Source organism: Lepidochelys kempii, chromosome 2, assembly GCF_965140265.1.
Source record: "Lepidochelys kempii isolate rLepKem1 chromosome 2, rLepKem1.hap2, whole genome shotgun sequence".
Lineage (NCBI taxonomy): Eukaryota > Metazoa > Chordata > Testudines > Cheloniidae > Lepidochelys > Lepidochelys kempii.
In genome coordinates, this window is record NC_133257.1 from 79950289 (window position 1) to 79964988 (window position 14700).

The window sequence follows — 14700 nt, forward strand, 5'->3', positions numbered from 1 at the left end:
AATGTGATCATCATCCTTTCTCCAGTTAAATAAATAAATAAATAAATACCCCTTTTCTTCCTCCCCGCATCCCATCTCCCCTGCTAGATCCAGATTAATAATGACATGTATTTGGCATTAAAAATCACAATCCATCACTCTGACATCAGATCAGTGGACTGTGACTTTTATGACATCAGAGCAATTGATTATATGACTTTTTTATGTGTAGTTTACTATGCAATTATTGCTCTCCTCCATATATTACATGCTACTGGAATAGCCCAAGAGATAAAAAGGAAACTCCGCAGTGGCGAAGTACAGTAGTTACAGACCTGTCATAAAAACTATAAAACAGAAAAGCCTTTAAATATGACAACATTTCTATAAATGAGTCCTAGCTGACTCTCCTTGGTAGCACTGTGCCTATCTTACTGTATTTACCACATCCAGTTAATCCCGTATCTTCTTCCCATAAACCTACATGGTTAACAAGATAAGCAAGCCTGCTAGGCTGAGTTCTATGAGGCAACTGCTAATCCCTTCTTCCTTTAGCATCTAACACAGAGACAGTTTCAAATGAAGGAGAATGTTTATATGTTCGGTGCCCTTCCCACTGAGCTACGTTCACAACTTCTGTCTAAACAGGCAAAAGAAAAGCCAACAATGAGAGTGAAAGGGAGGTTGCTTGTTGTCACAACATTCCTGAAAGACGACAGATGTGTGCTTGAAAAAAAAAACAAAAAAACCCCCATGCCATTAACACTGGATTCCAGCCCAGGGTAAATAGTCCTTTCATGGGTGAGCTATGACTTGTGTGGCAGTGGCTAAAAGATTGGGTTCTTTAGAAGCATGCTGTACACCTACACTTTCCTGAACCCAGCTATCCTGTCTGGGGTTGAATTCAGTAGAAGTTCAGGGTGTTCAGAACCAAGCAGAATCTGGCCTTCTAACATTAAGGGCTACATTCAATGCACAGGTATACACAGAGGGGCTCCTCTGGAAGTATGGAGTGAGGACAGTGGTGCTCATTTTCAGGGCAGTTTTTGGCTTTTGTTGCTCTGTGGAAGGATAGGACCCCACAGTGTAAACTTTAGTCAAAGATAAACACTTGTTCTTTTTTATCTTAAGTGACTTTAGTGCAGGTGGGAAATGCTGTATTCAGGTGCAAGAAGCAAGTCGTTTGTGCATCACTTTTCCCCATGTGTGAGAAGGGGGTAAAAAGACCTATCCACCTCAGGACTGCAGTAAGGCTTCATTAAATAATTTAACATTTGTAAAATGCTTTGGGATGCTCTCACAGAATGCACTCTAGGAATTCAAAATATTATATATAACAAGCAATCCATTGGCCTGCTAGAGACTAAGGTCCTCTGTCCTGAGAAATGAAATAGAATGGGTCAAAGCAGTGCATCTTTTCCCCCCCTAATGTGCTCCATGCCTGATCTGAAGAGCTTATTTAGGCCTGCAAACATAGTTCTTTGGTTTTCTTCTAAAGTTGCCAACCAGGGTTCCATCAGTTGGGTGGGCATCAGTACACTGAAAACTGGAGTGCAACCACAATTTCATTTCATAAAAGCCATCATGTGTGCAGCCATTAGATGGCACCAATTTGCTGACCTTGCTTGTTTTATACTAATGTGTTGAGATGATCAAATGGCTGGACGTTGCATGATCAGAAATGAAATGAGGTTGTGAGGGGCCTAATGCGGGTTGCTCCAAATGAAGACAAGTTGAGGGAGGCTAGGCTACATTGGTATGGACATGTCTAGTGGAGACCCACGAGTTATATTGGGAGGGTAGCCCTTGCAATGATTGTGAATGGAAGACAGCTAAGGGGGAGGCCAAAGACTCAGTACGTGGACCGGATATAAGTGGACCTTAGAGAAACTAATTTGCACAACAACCAGGTCTACAATCATGATTTTTAGAAGAAGGCTATAAAAGTAGGAAAGTGGCAAGAAAGAAGAAGACTGACCTGGCATGATCTGAGCTAGGAACCTGAAGGTGGACTGCACCCTTGCCCATTTCCTGTCCTGTGAGCCATCCAGCCCTCCCAAACAATTGCTTTTTAGCAGACTCTGTGTGTGTATTTAGCCTCAGTGATAGCGATTAGCTACCCAAGATGATGAACAATTAGCACTTATCCCTGCTATAAGTTAAAAAAAAAAACAAAAAAACCTTACAAGTGGCCTTGTCAGACATCAGGGTGATTCTATGAGCAGTTTAGGGCACAGGATATTGACAGCAAGCAAGACAAGCTTGAACACTCACCTTTAACTCATTCTCATTTATATGCAGACCAAGCAGCAAAATTGTTGTTCAGCTGGAGGCATATTTAGTTGCTGAATGTTCTGCAGATGTCTTGCAGGCTGTATAGATAAAGGCATTTAAGATGCTGATTCATAACAGCACATCTTTCTTCTTTTAACATTAAAAAATTCCTACTTTCTTTGATGGATTTGGAATTTTTAGGATTCAAACTAGTATGCCATTTGTTTAGAGAAATGTAACGCCCTTGCAATGCTTGGAACCTGCTAAAACCCTTGTTCCTTTTCATTAGAAAAACTAGCTTTGTTACTGTAAAAGCAGTATTTCCTCTTGTTATGAAATCAAGGAATTTCTGTTGAATATGACCGTACAGCATATCCTATTGTAGCCATGTACGAAAACGATTATTGTTTAGGTAAGCACCAGCAGTATGCTCAGTGGTGCCCATGATGCACAAGGAGTCCTGGTCCCTGCCCCAAGGAGTTTATAATTGAAGGGACAATCCTGCAAACCTTTGCTCATGCCTGTAGTCCCATTGAAGTCTGTGACACTGAGTAAAGATTACTCGTATGAGCAGGGGAGTGTTGCAGGATCAGGCCTGTGAATTGTAAGTTCTGTGGAGCAAGGGTTGTGCCTTGACTACCTTTACCTTATAGCCTACAGTTTAGAACCACATATTGTCTGTTAATTTTTTAGTATTTCCTAAATCTCTGTTTTCAAAAGTAATCAGATTAAAAACCAGATTTGTCCTGAGTTATATGTTAATGGTAATCTGAGTCCTACAATACTTTTTTTTTTCTCTGGTGACCCCTCCATTGTGGTTACTTAGGTGTCTAGCGATTTAGCAAAAAGATACCCATAACTTAGGCAGAAAACTGGACTCCATTTAAAAAAAAAACAAAAAACCATAAAAGCTGGGAAGGAGGCAACTTGATGTGGCATGGCTCCTAGCAATGAGAAAGCGTGAGTGCATGCTGAAGCTTAGAAATAGAAAGTGATGTCCTCATAAAAATATGGCTCTAGGCTGGTGTGCCACTAGAAATTCTTCTGTCAGTTTAGAATATTTAGCTCTAAGGGATCTCTACTTTCAAATGGATCTTTTGATGCAAAATAGGCTGCACAGACTGAGATAACGTTGAGGTATGGAGAGCAGCATTTGCTCCCACTTATGTTTGGTAAACTGAAGATTTTTAGATAGACTTTTTGATCATAACGTGTTGAGGTGGGTTACCTTATTGGTGTTAGAGCTCTCTGGGCCTTTCTAAGTGAAAAATGTTACTGATATCTGGGCAGCTAAATAATACTGAAAGCTTCAACACTGCTGGTTATCAAGGGAACCTCTTAGCCTAATTTGAAAGCTCAAAGCTTCAGGCAACAGAATTTTTTTTTTTTTTTTTTTTTTTTTGGTTACAGGCTCTTTTGTGTGATGTTCCAGTGCAGTATATCCAATCAATGATGCAATATCAGGCGCAGTACCATCGTGTGGATGTTTATTCCCCCCGTGTTTTGTATTTGACTTGTTAAACTGCAAGAAGAGTTGGGGGAACAAACAGAAAAAGAAACTCCTACAGTCCCTTGCTGCAGAAATTTAAAACAAGCAAACACACAAGCCTCACTGCTCAAAGAGAATGAAAAGAGCAGAGAGTGAAAATATATACATATGTATATACATGAACAAAACATGAGCTGCAGTCATAGCAATCTGAGCTTCAATGTGCCAAACAAAAGGGGTTATTCCTCCAAGCAATCTTTGTGCTGAAAAATATAGGACACAACAAGACTGAATTATGATCACATTGTAGATTCCATTATAAGACTGTACAGTAGCAGTACAGTAGATTCCACTGGAAGATTATAGTCAATTTTTATCCTGCTTCTTCTTTAAGCAGCAGTGCTAAGCATGCTAGGGAGAAAGAGAGAGGACTAAAATACAAAGGAACCAGTTGACAGGCTCTCCAGTCATTCCTCAGAATGTGGACAATTGAAACACCTATTGTAAACGATGTGTGATATACTGTATTCATTCCATTTCCTCTTCCAAAAAATAAGAATTCTGTCCAAGTGGAACTTTCTAAGAGAGCCAAACAACAATGAGCTAGATCATCCCATGGCATAATTCAGAACGGCATGATTCATTTACACCAGCTGAGGTGTAAAATGCCCCCCTCCCGGCCCGGTAAAAAATTAATGCTAGGGATGGATGGAGAGAGTGTTGTTCAGAGTAGGGTTAGGGCTGAGGTTCCAGTCTGAGGCCAAATCAGGGCTTTGGATTTGATAGTGCCTACACTTCATGAAATTTTGGCCCCAAAAGGCCAAAATTGTGCTAAGTCAACAGATATTGTGTGGTTTCCACAGTTTTATGACATCTTCCACCCATTAGCTTTTCTTGTGAGATTCTGCATCCAACCCAGAAACAAAGGCAGAAGGGAAGGGTCAGATCTGGGGTTCAAATATGAATGTCTCACCTAAAAATTGAAAGGGTTTGGATCAGAAGTTTTGATTCTGGCCAATTTCTAATTGATACAAGAATATCTGTTTCTTGTACCATAGGTATTTCCCTTGCTATTATTGCAGATAACAGGCTTGCAAGATTTTCACTCCCAGCCCAGCTTCTCCTTCTGCTCTATCCTAGAGTAACTTTGTAACCCTGTGCTTGTGACATCAATGTAGCCAAGGAAGCAACTGTGACATCAGTGCTGAGCATTGTCACTTCATATGGTCAAGCAGAAGGCAAAGCTAGGTGAGAGAGAACACCTATTTAAACACAAGTGTCCACGATCACTAGGGAAAAGGGCAATGAAAACAATTCAAGGAATCAGAAAGGTGAATAGATGAATGGTCAGATCTGGCATACTGGAATGTCATCTCACTATATGGAAGAGTCCCTCATTTTTGGCTTGATCCTGCAAGCTGCTGTCTGGAGATGCTGAGAGTCTTTAATTCTCACTGATATCAGTGGGAGGTGAGGGCATTCCGCACTTTGGAGGATCTAGCCCTTAAAGAGACAGTAATTATGCATCAGTCATTTGAACTTTTTCAAAGCAGCTGCCTTTTGCTTTCATCTTTTTACTGAAAAGGATGCCAAAAACATCAGCGTACAGCTATCTGTAGTCTCTCATGAAAGTAAAGCATCAGTGAAAGGACAGTTGACCCCAAGGATTCTAATGCTGTTGTCTTGATACCTTATTAAGCCTTTTGCTGCATGAGTCCTCACAATGCTTTCACAAAATTTCCTTTACACCTAGAAGATGTCACAGTCAGTGAAATCATAATACTGAAGGAACTGGGATAGAAGTAACAATTCTGCAGCTACATGCTGCATTTTAACTCCACAAGCGAGACACCATCCAAAACGAAGTGCAATGACAGCTTAGTAACAGATCCATCCCCTATTGCAGACTATCTTGTGAGGGGATCCAGTTCATTATCTAACAAGCCTTGCTTGGTTTTAATTGTCATGATCCTAAGACACCAAAGTAGAGAATAGCAGAGGATACCAAGTGATGCTGAATAAAGTTATCAAAAATAAATGTGTACTGCCTTTCTTATATCACATGGTAAATCCTTAGGGTTACTCTCTGATGTCTTTACTCAACTTGTAGTCAGTTCTGACTCATGTCACCTGGAAAATGGGGATAATGCTGATAGCAGCTAATATCTGTCTCTCAGAGATAGTGTGATGCTTAATTAATTAATGCTGGCAGAGCATTTTGAGCTCTTTGGATAAAAGGTTCCATGGACTAATAGAAGTGTAGAGGTGGGAGGGACCACAAGAGGTCATCTAGTCCAGCCTCCTGTTCTGAGATAAGACGAAGTAAACCAAGACCATCCCTGTCTAATGTGTTCCTAAAAACTTTCAATGACAGAGATTCCAGAACCTCCCTTAGAAGGCAATTCCAGAGCCTACATGCCCTTATAGTAAGCAAGATTTTTCTAATATCTAACCTAAATCTCCCTAGCTGCAGATTAAGTGCATTACTTCTTGTCCTACCTTCAATGGACATGGAGACCAACTGATCATCATCCTCTTTATAACAGCCCTTAACATATTTGAAGATTGTTATCAGGTCCTCCATTCAGTCTTCTTTTTTCAAGAATAAACATTCATTAATTTTTTTTAACCTTTCCTTATAGGTCAGGTTTTTCTAACCCTTGTGTTATTTGTATTGCTCTCCTCTGGACTCTCTCCCAGGGCTTAATTTGTGCCAGGGCTTGCCAGGGTTGAGCTCTGGCTGCACCTCTAGCCTTGGCAGTTCATAACCCTGGCACCTCTGGGCTTGCCCCATCTGTTATGAAAGTAAAAAAATTGCTTGAGCCCCAGCACCTCTCTGCTCTCTCCTATTTCTCCATATCTTTCTTAAAGTGTAGCACCCAGAGCTGCACACAGTACTCCAGCTCAGGTCTCACCAGTAGAAGTGCCAAGAATTATCATTATTATTATTAGGAAGCACATGTGAGCCAGCTGGCAATTCCCACCTCGATGAAGTCAAAAGAGGGTAGCAGGCCTGGCTAGGCCCATGACTGATTTGGGCTTGAGTGTCACAGCAAGTTGTGTCAATTTTGGCAAAACTAGTTAAGGGTTTGCACAGTTTAACGTGAAGTTTTTAGATTCCCTCAAAACACAACTCAGCAAACTCAAAGCTATGCAAACCAAAACAATGGGTTTGGCATCATTTTAGTTAGGTCACAGAAATGGAGGAATTAAATCAAACATTAAGAACATAGAAACTATCAAGAGACCAAGGTGATGGAATTAATTTACCTAGGAATCCCTGTGACAGATTTGCAGATCTAAGTGTAGGAGTATACTGCAAACCCCAGTATCAAATAATAAGACAGGTAGTATGTTAAGAAACAATAGAATCTTCAAAATCTGATATGACAATAATAACAACTACTAACATGATTTTAGCTACCCTATTTTACCTTGTTGGTTAGTACGTCATAGTACAGTTTAGAGAACCAGTTAATCAATACATCTTTGTCCAGATCTTCCACTAGCTGTGAGCTCAGGAATCCCTGGCATTTAGCCTACGGGCTAGGTTTTTCCCTATCTCTGTCCTTAAAATCATTGTGCTTCTGGGGGGATGGAGTGTGCTTGCTGGCTATACCACATGTAAAGTGTGCCCAAGAAAATACTTCTTATAATAATAATGCAATAAATGACTCATTTTTCAACTGGCAAGTTTTAACTCCTAGAGTAGAGGAGGTGACCCTTGACTTAAACTGAGGCAATAATACACAGGATTTAGTCCTCAGGATTAAGGCACATGCTTAAATCCCACTGAAGACAATTAGATTTAAGCATGTGCTTAAGTACTTTACTGAATCAGTGCCTAAGTTCAGAAGTTGAGTACAGATGCTCCACTGGGGAAGAATGCTCACAGTGTAAGTAGGTTTGGTATGTGAATAGATGAAGAAAAACTTTTAATGTGCAAACTTTAAAACTCTGAGGGAATTAGCAGTCTGAAGGGCTAAATAAAGAACGTAAATTCCGTGGAATCGGCTTCCAGCTATTTCAGAGTACCATCTCAGAGGAGCAGATGATTGGTGTACATACGCATGAAAAATAAAAAGCAAAAAGTCTACAAGTTAATCAGGGCTAACGAAATATTCTTTAAAAAGTTGAAACCCTGGTCAAAAGATATCCAGCTAATACATCAAATGCAATCTGTGGAGCTGTGGTGTGTGGGAGAGAGGCTCTCTCTTGCAGACATACTAGGGCATACTGATTGTATCTAGCCATATATAGTATTTCCAGATGATGGAATTTACATATCTTATTGAAATTCTTTAATAACCCACAGAGCTTTGAAGTCTTGGAAAGTGCTGTTTTTTAATGTTTTCTTTTTTCCCCCATTTCTGTCTTTTTAAAAATGTAGGTAATTCAATAGGAAAAATCCTCCATTAATAGAATATTCAAGTTGCACATTTAATCACTTAAAAATCAGGAAAGCCTAAAGTTAAGGCTGCATGCATAACCTTAACTCTGCCCCTCTGCATTAAGATACAATAGTGCTCAGCTATCATGGTGGAGGGCATACATTAAGAACCTAAACAAAATAGAACAGAAGTCTTTAATTACATGATTGCACACTATTTTGCAAGTAACACACTATAATAGCACATAATCGAGGGGGGGCCAGACAGTAATTATTTAATGACAGACATTGAGATTCAAAATGTTAAAAGCTTTATAACCATTAAAACACAAATTGCCAATGTCACATGTCAAAATATGCAAAGAAAATATCCTTAAATCCAACTCTAATAGAATAGCAGCATCTTTCTTACTTTGCTTCTCTGTAAATGTTGATTATTATCAATGGAAATTTTTTTTCCTCATCTTGTGTGTATGGTGAAATCAACATTCACCAACAAAAATCTAATCCTTCCAAGCCTACTGATGGGAGATGCCAACTGCAATGGTGTGTCCTAAACCCTGCCCTTCTCACAGAGCTAGGCTAACTCTGGGCTGCAGGAAGATGCTTATCTCTACCAGCAATCCATGCTAATAGATGTGCTCAGAAACCACCTAATCCTACACAAACTAGGGGAGGAAGAAGAAGGCCCTCCCTTATACTCTTTAGGCCAGTGGTTAGGGTACTCACCTGGGATGCAGGAAACACCAAGTTTAAGTCTCCCCTCTGTCTGACGAGGAAAGGATTTAAACAGGGATCTCTCATCTTTTAGGTGAATGCTCTAACCACTAGACTGTGGAATATTCTGCTGTGGGGCTCCTTTAAATCTCTCTTATTGAAGTTGTTACTCTTTAATTCAATAACTGAATAATAAAATATGAATTGGGCCACAGAAAATATGAGATTCACTCTATAGGCCAGTGGTTAGGACCCGCACTTGTATATGGCAGATTCCTGTTTAAATCCCTTCTTCTGAGTAGGTAGGGGGGATTTGTATCCCACACCACAAGTAGGTGCCCAAACTACTGGGCTAAAGGAACTCTTCTTCCCATTCCTCCTGCCCTGTTTCGCATGGAGTTATGCAGCCTCCAATCATGCCTACCAGGGCCTAGCTAGGCAGAGAACTGCCTATTTTCCCCCAATTCATGAATTGCTCTGGGGTTTAAGCAAGAGATAGGCATCCCCCTGCTTACAAGGAGGCAGCAGGCAGAAACATAGGTGCCTAGGGAACTTTTACTGCAAAAACTTGGATGCCGAGTGAGTTTAGACACCCATGGGGTTTGGCAGCAGCTGACAGGGGGTTTTGTGGATCCAGTAGTGTCTAAAAACAGGACTTGGTACTTTTGTGGATCCAGGCCTGTGTGATCATATAAATTCTGTATAAAATACAGGTTGTTTCTAACTGAAAGTTGGCAAATATTCAAGCTCTTTCCACAAAGTTAAGTCAGCTCCAGGTGTATAACCTAGTTAAGATAACTTTTGTGGATTTTTTTAAAAGTTTTTTATGAAGTCTCTAACAAAAGATGATTAAAGAAAGACACAATCTTATGTTGTAAAAACTGGCCTGGAAGCCAGGAACTCTTGACTTTTAATTTTATTTTTTCTGGTTTATAGATTCGTTCCATAAAGAGCCTGACTCTGACACTGATTCTTCCTGTGTCTTTGGAAAAGTCATGTAATTTCTCTGACTCTGTGTCCCATCTGTGTAGAGGAGTTTTATGATTCAAATTGGTTAATGTGTATACAGTGCTTGGAAGACTGCTGGCCTGATCCTCCCTGTCACAGGGTGGCACTAGCTCTTTAAGCGAGAAGAGGCCAGTGCCCTTGTGACTTGTCAGCTGACTCCGAGTTGGGCTTGAAAGAGAGCACCTGAGCTCTAGAGGAAAGAAGATCAGGTGATTCAAAGATCTGGAGGGGCAGAGCCTGAGCAAATCATGAAGGGGCAGGTGGGAACTATCTGAAAACAGAGAAGAGACAAAAGGCACAGTGGAAACTTGCCTGAGGGAAAGAGCTGCAGGAGAGCAGTAACTGTGATGTGGGGGATGTGTTCTGAGGAAGCACAGGGAGCACGCTGGGCTCCTGGGGAAGGCTCTGAACTGAAGTAGAATCTGTAAGGATTGTAGGAAAGTAGGCTGGGGTGAGGGCTCTGCCCCAAGGTGGTGACTCGGGAGCACAGAAGGTAGGCTGCAGTGGAGCTGTGTGCTGTCAACTCCAAAAAAGGGTTTAGCTGAGCCAGAAGGGGACAACGCTAGCAGAATTTCACAATGCTCTTGTTGTCTAGGTAGATATCTGAGTAGAGGCAGCATAAGTGGCTGCTGGAAAACCAGAGGAGCCAGAAGTCTGCTGTAATCACAAGTGTAAAACTGATGTATACAGACAACACTCAGTAGAAGCATGAAACAATGCCCTTTTGCTGCTGTCCCCAACTTTATGGCTAGCATACAGAGCGTGGAAATGGCAATCTGTCTGTCTTTTCCTATATGGATGATCACCTACACCAAACACATTTGCTTGGAGAAGTCACTCAGGATTTGTTCACCCAGGAGATTGGAGAGATTAAAAACCAAAGCAGCTGAGTAGGGCCAGTGCTTGTTGGGAGTGGGAAGGGTCACTTTGCAGGCTAACATATGAGTATTGCGCCAGCGCAAGCCTGTGGCTGGGGCATAGAAGGAAGAGTTTTCCAGATTGGCATTTTTCGTCTCCAAATTTATTCAGCCTTTGCCTTAGGAAATGACAGCAGCTATTTTCACATTGAGCCCATGAAATCCTTCTTACCCTTGTAAGAACTCTTCATGTTCCCCTAGCAGTCATGACAGGAGCAGCAGATTAAAATACCTTTGGAGAGCTGCTGCTGTTGCTACGGGGATGAATAAGTGAAAAAAAGGGCCATGGCTGTAAGGCCCACACCTTTGGCTCTTTCTTACCATTATCTGTCAGCACTTGTGCATTTCTGGTGTAAAAACCAACTCATGGAGCATTAGGAAGGTGTAACTGAGTGTCAATTACTTGAGAATTACCCATAGAACTGCAGCTGCAATGCTCGCTTTACCTGTGTCACCCAGAATCAAGCCCACTGTGGTTAAACACTGGCACATTACTCACCTTTTGCATAAACATGAATGGCCTCATTCTGCTCCTAGTTATATTGGCATAAGTCTATTGAAGTCTGTGAAGATACTGTGGGGTGAAACTGGTGTGAGATCAGAATCCAGCCCAAAGTCTGTTTTTTGTAGGATGTCCAGGATAGAAATTTAGTCAGCTAAAGCAGGGAGTTCTTTAGACATTTGCATACAGAAAGATATAACCCTATTCTCCTGGATGCCTCTTCCTGCAAAGAGGGAGCAAGGTTCTTAGTGGTAGCTTTCCAGTTCTCATGCTCAACTTTAATGAAGAAGGTAATGCTAGCAGCTCTCTAGGTTTCCCTTGTCCAAATAGAACTGCAGTACAAAAGTCAGCCTTTTGGACAGTAATATTACAGAGAGCCTTTCCTCCTTCAGCAGAAGATTCCGTGCAATGGGTATCTCTTACAAGAGCTCTTTAAGATACACATTATCTACAAAAATCAGTCTTAGCTGGGAAAATTGAATCTGGAATTATACATATGTGATTCCAAAACCCATGGGTCTTTCCTCAATAAAAGTACACTATAGTTATTTGTAAACCTAGAACCCTGAAGCTGAACATCTCTGAACTTTGCGGATACTCAAAATCCAACTCTAGATCCAAATTTTGCAAATTGTCCCTATTTTTATAACAGGTGAAGGACCTCCCACTCCACCTCCACCCCCCAAAATTACAGAGCTCTGTGCCTCCTCCCACCCCAGTTTTGGAACATTCTAATTCCAGATCTGGATTGAAATTCCACAGCTTTCTTACTCCATTCTCTTTTGTACTCTCCTGTTTTCTCAAATGAATCGAAAGACGTTTGGCTGGGGTTCATACTTCAAATCCCAGCCTTCAACGTTCATTGTTCTAATGTCTCGTGCTTGCTGGATAAGTTTTACAATGTAGCTATAGTCTCAATATGTATTTTATTTTTGATGACTCATGATACAGGTGTGATAAATTTTGGAGAACAAGTGGTTTTAAATCTTTTTTTTTATCTAGGTTCTTTTTCTTTTAAAAACAAATAAATCTGTATTCATACTCTGTACGTATAGAGGCGTGCTAAGGGAGTACTTTTTATGGTTAGCAAAGCTGAGAGGTTCTGACACCCAAAGGAGGCACAAAGAGATACACTTACAGAAATTTATATGGTGCCCTGAAGGTACTCCATTGTATTATAGGGATTCTCATGAACAGTTTTGGTTCAGGCAGTAGGACAGTGAAGCAAAACTGAGTGGTTCTATAACTAGATGAACTGCGAATGAGGCAGATTGTGCTGCAAATAGATCTAGCTTCAGATACTGTGTAGTTTGTTGGAAAGCACTGAAATATGGAATATCAGAAACTAGCTGACTCCTTTATTTTACTCTCCCCAAACATATCACACACACACACACCTCTGTGCCTCAGTGTTACCTCTCATTAGAACAGCCAAGCAGATAAACTGGAACAATCTAAGAACAATTCTTAAAGCATGAGATTTACTATAATACATTCACTGATTTCAATGTGCTTTGGATCTGGCCTTTAATCTGTTAATCTGGTTGGATTGACCATTCTTAAATGCCCACTCCTTTGAGTACCTCACAGGATCAGGCTCTAATAGGTCTATAGGCCCGGCTCCACAATGGGACTTAGGCAATGGGATGTGGAGCATTGCGATGCCTGACTTTTAGGCACCTAGAAAATCACAGGAATAGCACTGTGATCCATGAAGCCTGAGTCAGGCATTTTAGAATGCAATCCACTAAACCAGCATGCTAGGTGGAGAGCTGCCTAAGGTAGCCAGAGGGAGATGCTGACAAGATGGGTATATGATACACCCTTCTCCTCTCACAGAGACAAGTGCGTAAGTCCAGACAGCAGGGAGGCACCTAGCTCTGCTAGAAATCCATGAATCGGGGGAAGACAGATGCTCTTCCACCTAAGTCATGTGTGGCACTGTAAGGCCTGAGGTCTTTTTCTGCAGCCATTTTAGGACAGCAGCAGCCATGAGTCAAGAAGCAAAAAGTCACATCCTCACATTCCACCTCAACTACATTAAAACAATGTAATAGGCTGTTCAGGAGGAGATCCTGTCCTAATAGTAGCCACCATCACCAGATAAAGAAACACATCTTAAAATGGTTAAAGAAAACTTTGTTTGATAGCATTCTGTCTGGCAAGAAATCACTTATCAACAGTTGTGGGTGTGAAATCTCTACTTCTTTATTGTTTTGTCTTTATGGTCCTCACTTCCTGATTGTTTATTTGTATGGTCTCTGTCCCATTCTTTAATTGTTTCAGTCTGTTGCATAACTAATTTTGCTAGGTGTAAATCAACTATGGTGGTGGGGTATGATTAGCTAAAGAGTTGTTTTACAATATGTTAAGATGGATTAGAAAATTGTTTAGTGATATTTTAGTAAAATGATTGGTTAGGGTACAGCTAAGCAAGACTTACTGTATAAATGGGGGTCCAAAAGGAAGTTCTTCGGAACCAACTCCAGGAGACAGCCCCAAGATCAGAGCTGCTAGACCTCAACACCCTGCCAATCACACACCATGCAGAAGCTGGAGTCCCCAGATGACCTGATTCTCACTGGCCATCAAGAAAGTTCCATGTGACTTACTGGGAGTGGTGAGAATTGTATGCTTAGTGCATGTATTTTGTTTTGGTGATTGTTAATAAATAGCAGTTAAAGCTCTTTGTAAGGCTCTTTCGCTGGTAAAAGACCCCATAAACCCACAGAAGATTATGCCCTGAGCTGTAGGAACAAGGTAAGGGTAGCCCTGAGCCCTAGGAACTGGGTACGGGTAGGTGCCTTTCCCCCAGAGCCCTAGGAACTAGGAAAGGGTAGGGGGGGCCTAAATCAACCCAGTTATACCTTGAACCCTAAGAATTAGGTAGAGGTGGGATGTCCTAGAGTGTTCAGGCCACAGATTTAGGGTAAAGTTGAGTGCCTTATACCCGGAGCCTTAGGAACTGGGAAAGGGTAGGAGTGCCTAAGTTAACAGGGTTACGCCTTGAGCCCACGAAAGGGTAAAGATGGGTGCCCTAGAGTGTGGGTAACAGATAATTTTGTGTGGGTAACGCTGCCTGATCTGGTAGATGTGCCCAGAAGCTGCATAGTTTCACATAAAACAGCTGCGGGGAGGAGGTCCTCCCTTAAACTTTAGCTCAGCGGTTGGGGTGCTCATCTGGGGTGTGAGAGACACCCCCCCCGGGCAACTCCCATCTCTGCCTGAGGAGAAGGGATGTGAAGAGGGATGACCCACCTCACGGGTGGGTTCCCTAACCACTGGGCTATAGAGTCATTGTAACTCTCTGGCCCGATTAATATTTAATTATTCAATTTTTTAAATTCAACTTCAACGGAAGAGATTGAGGGAGACCCCTCCCCTGCATAAGAATGTTCCATAGTCCAGTGGCTAGGGCAGTCAC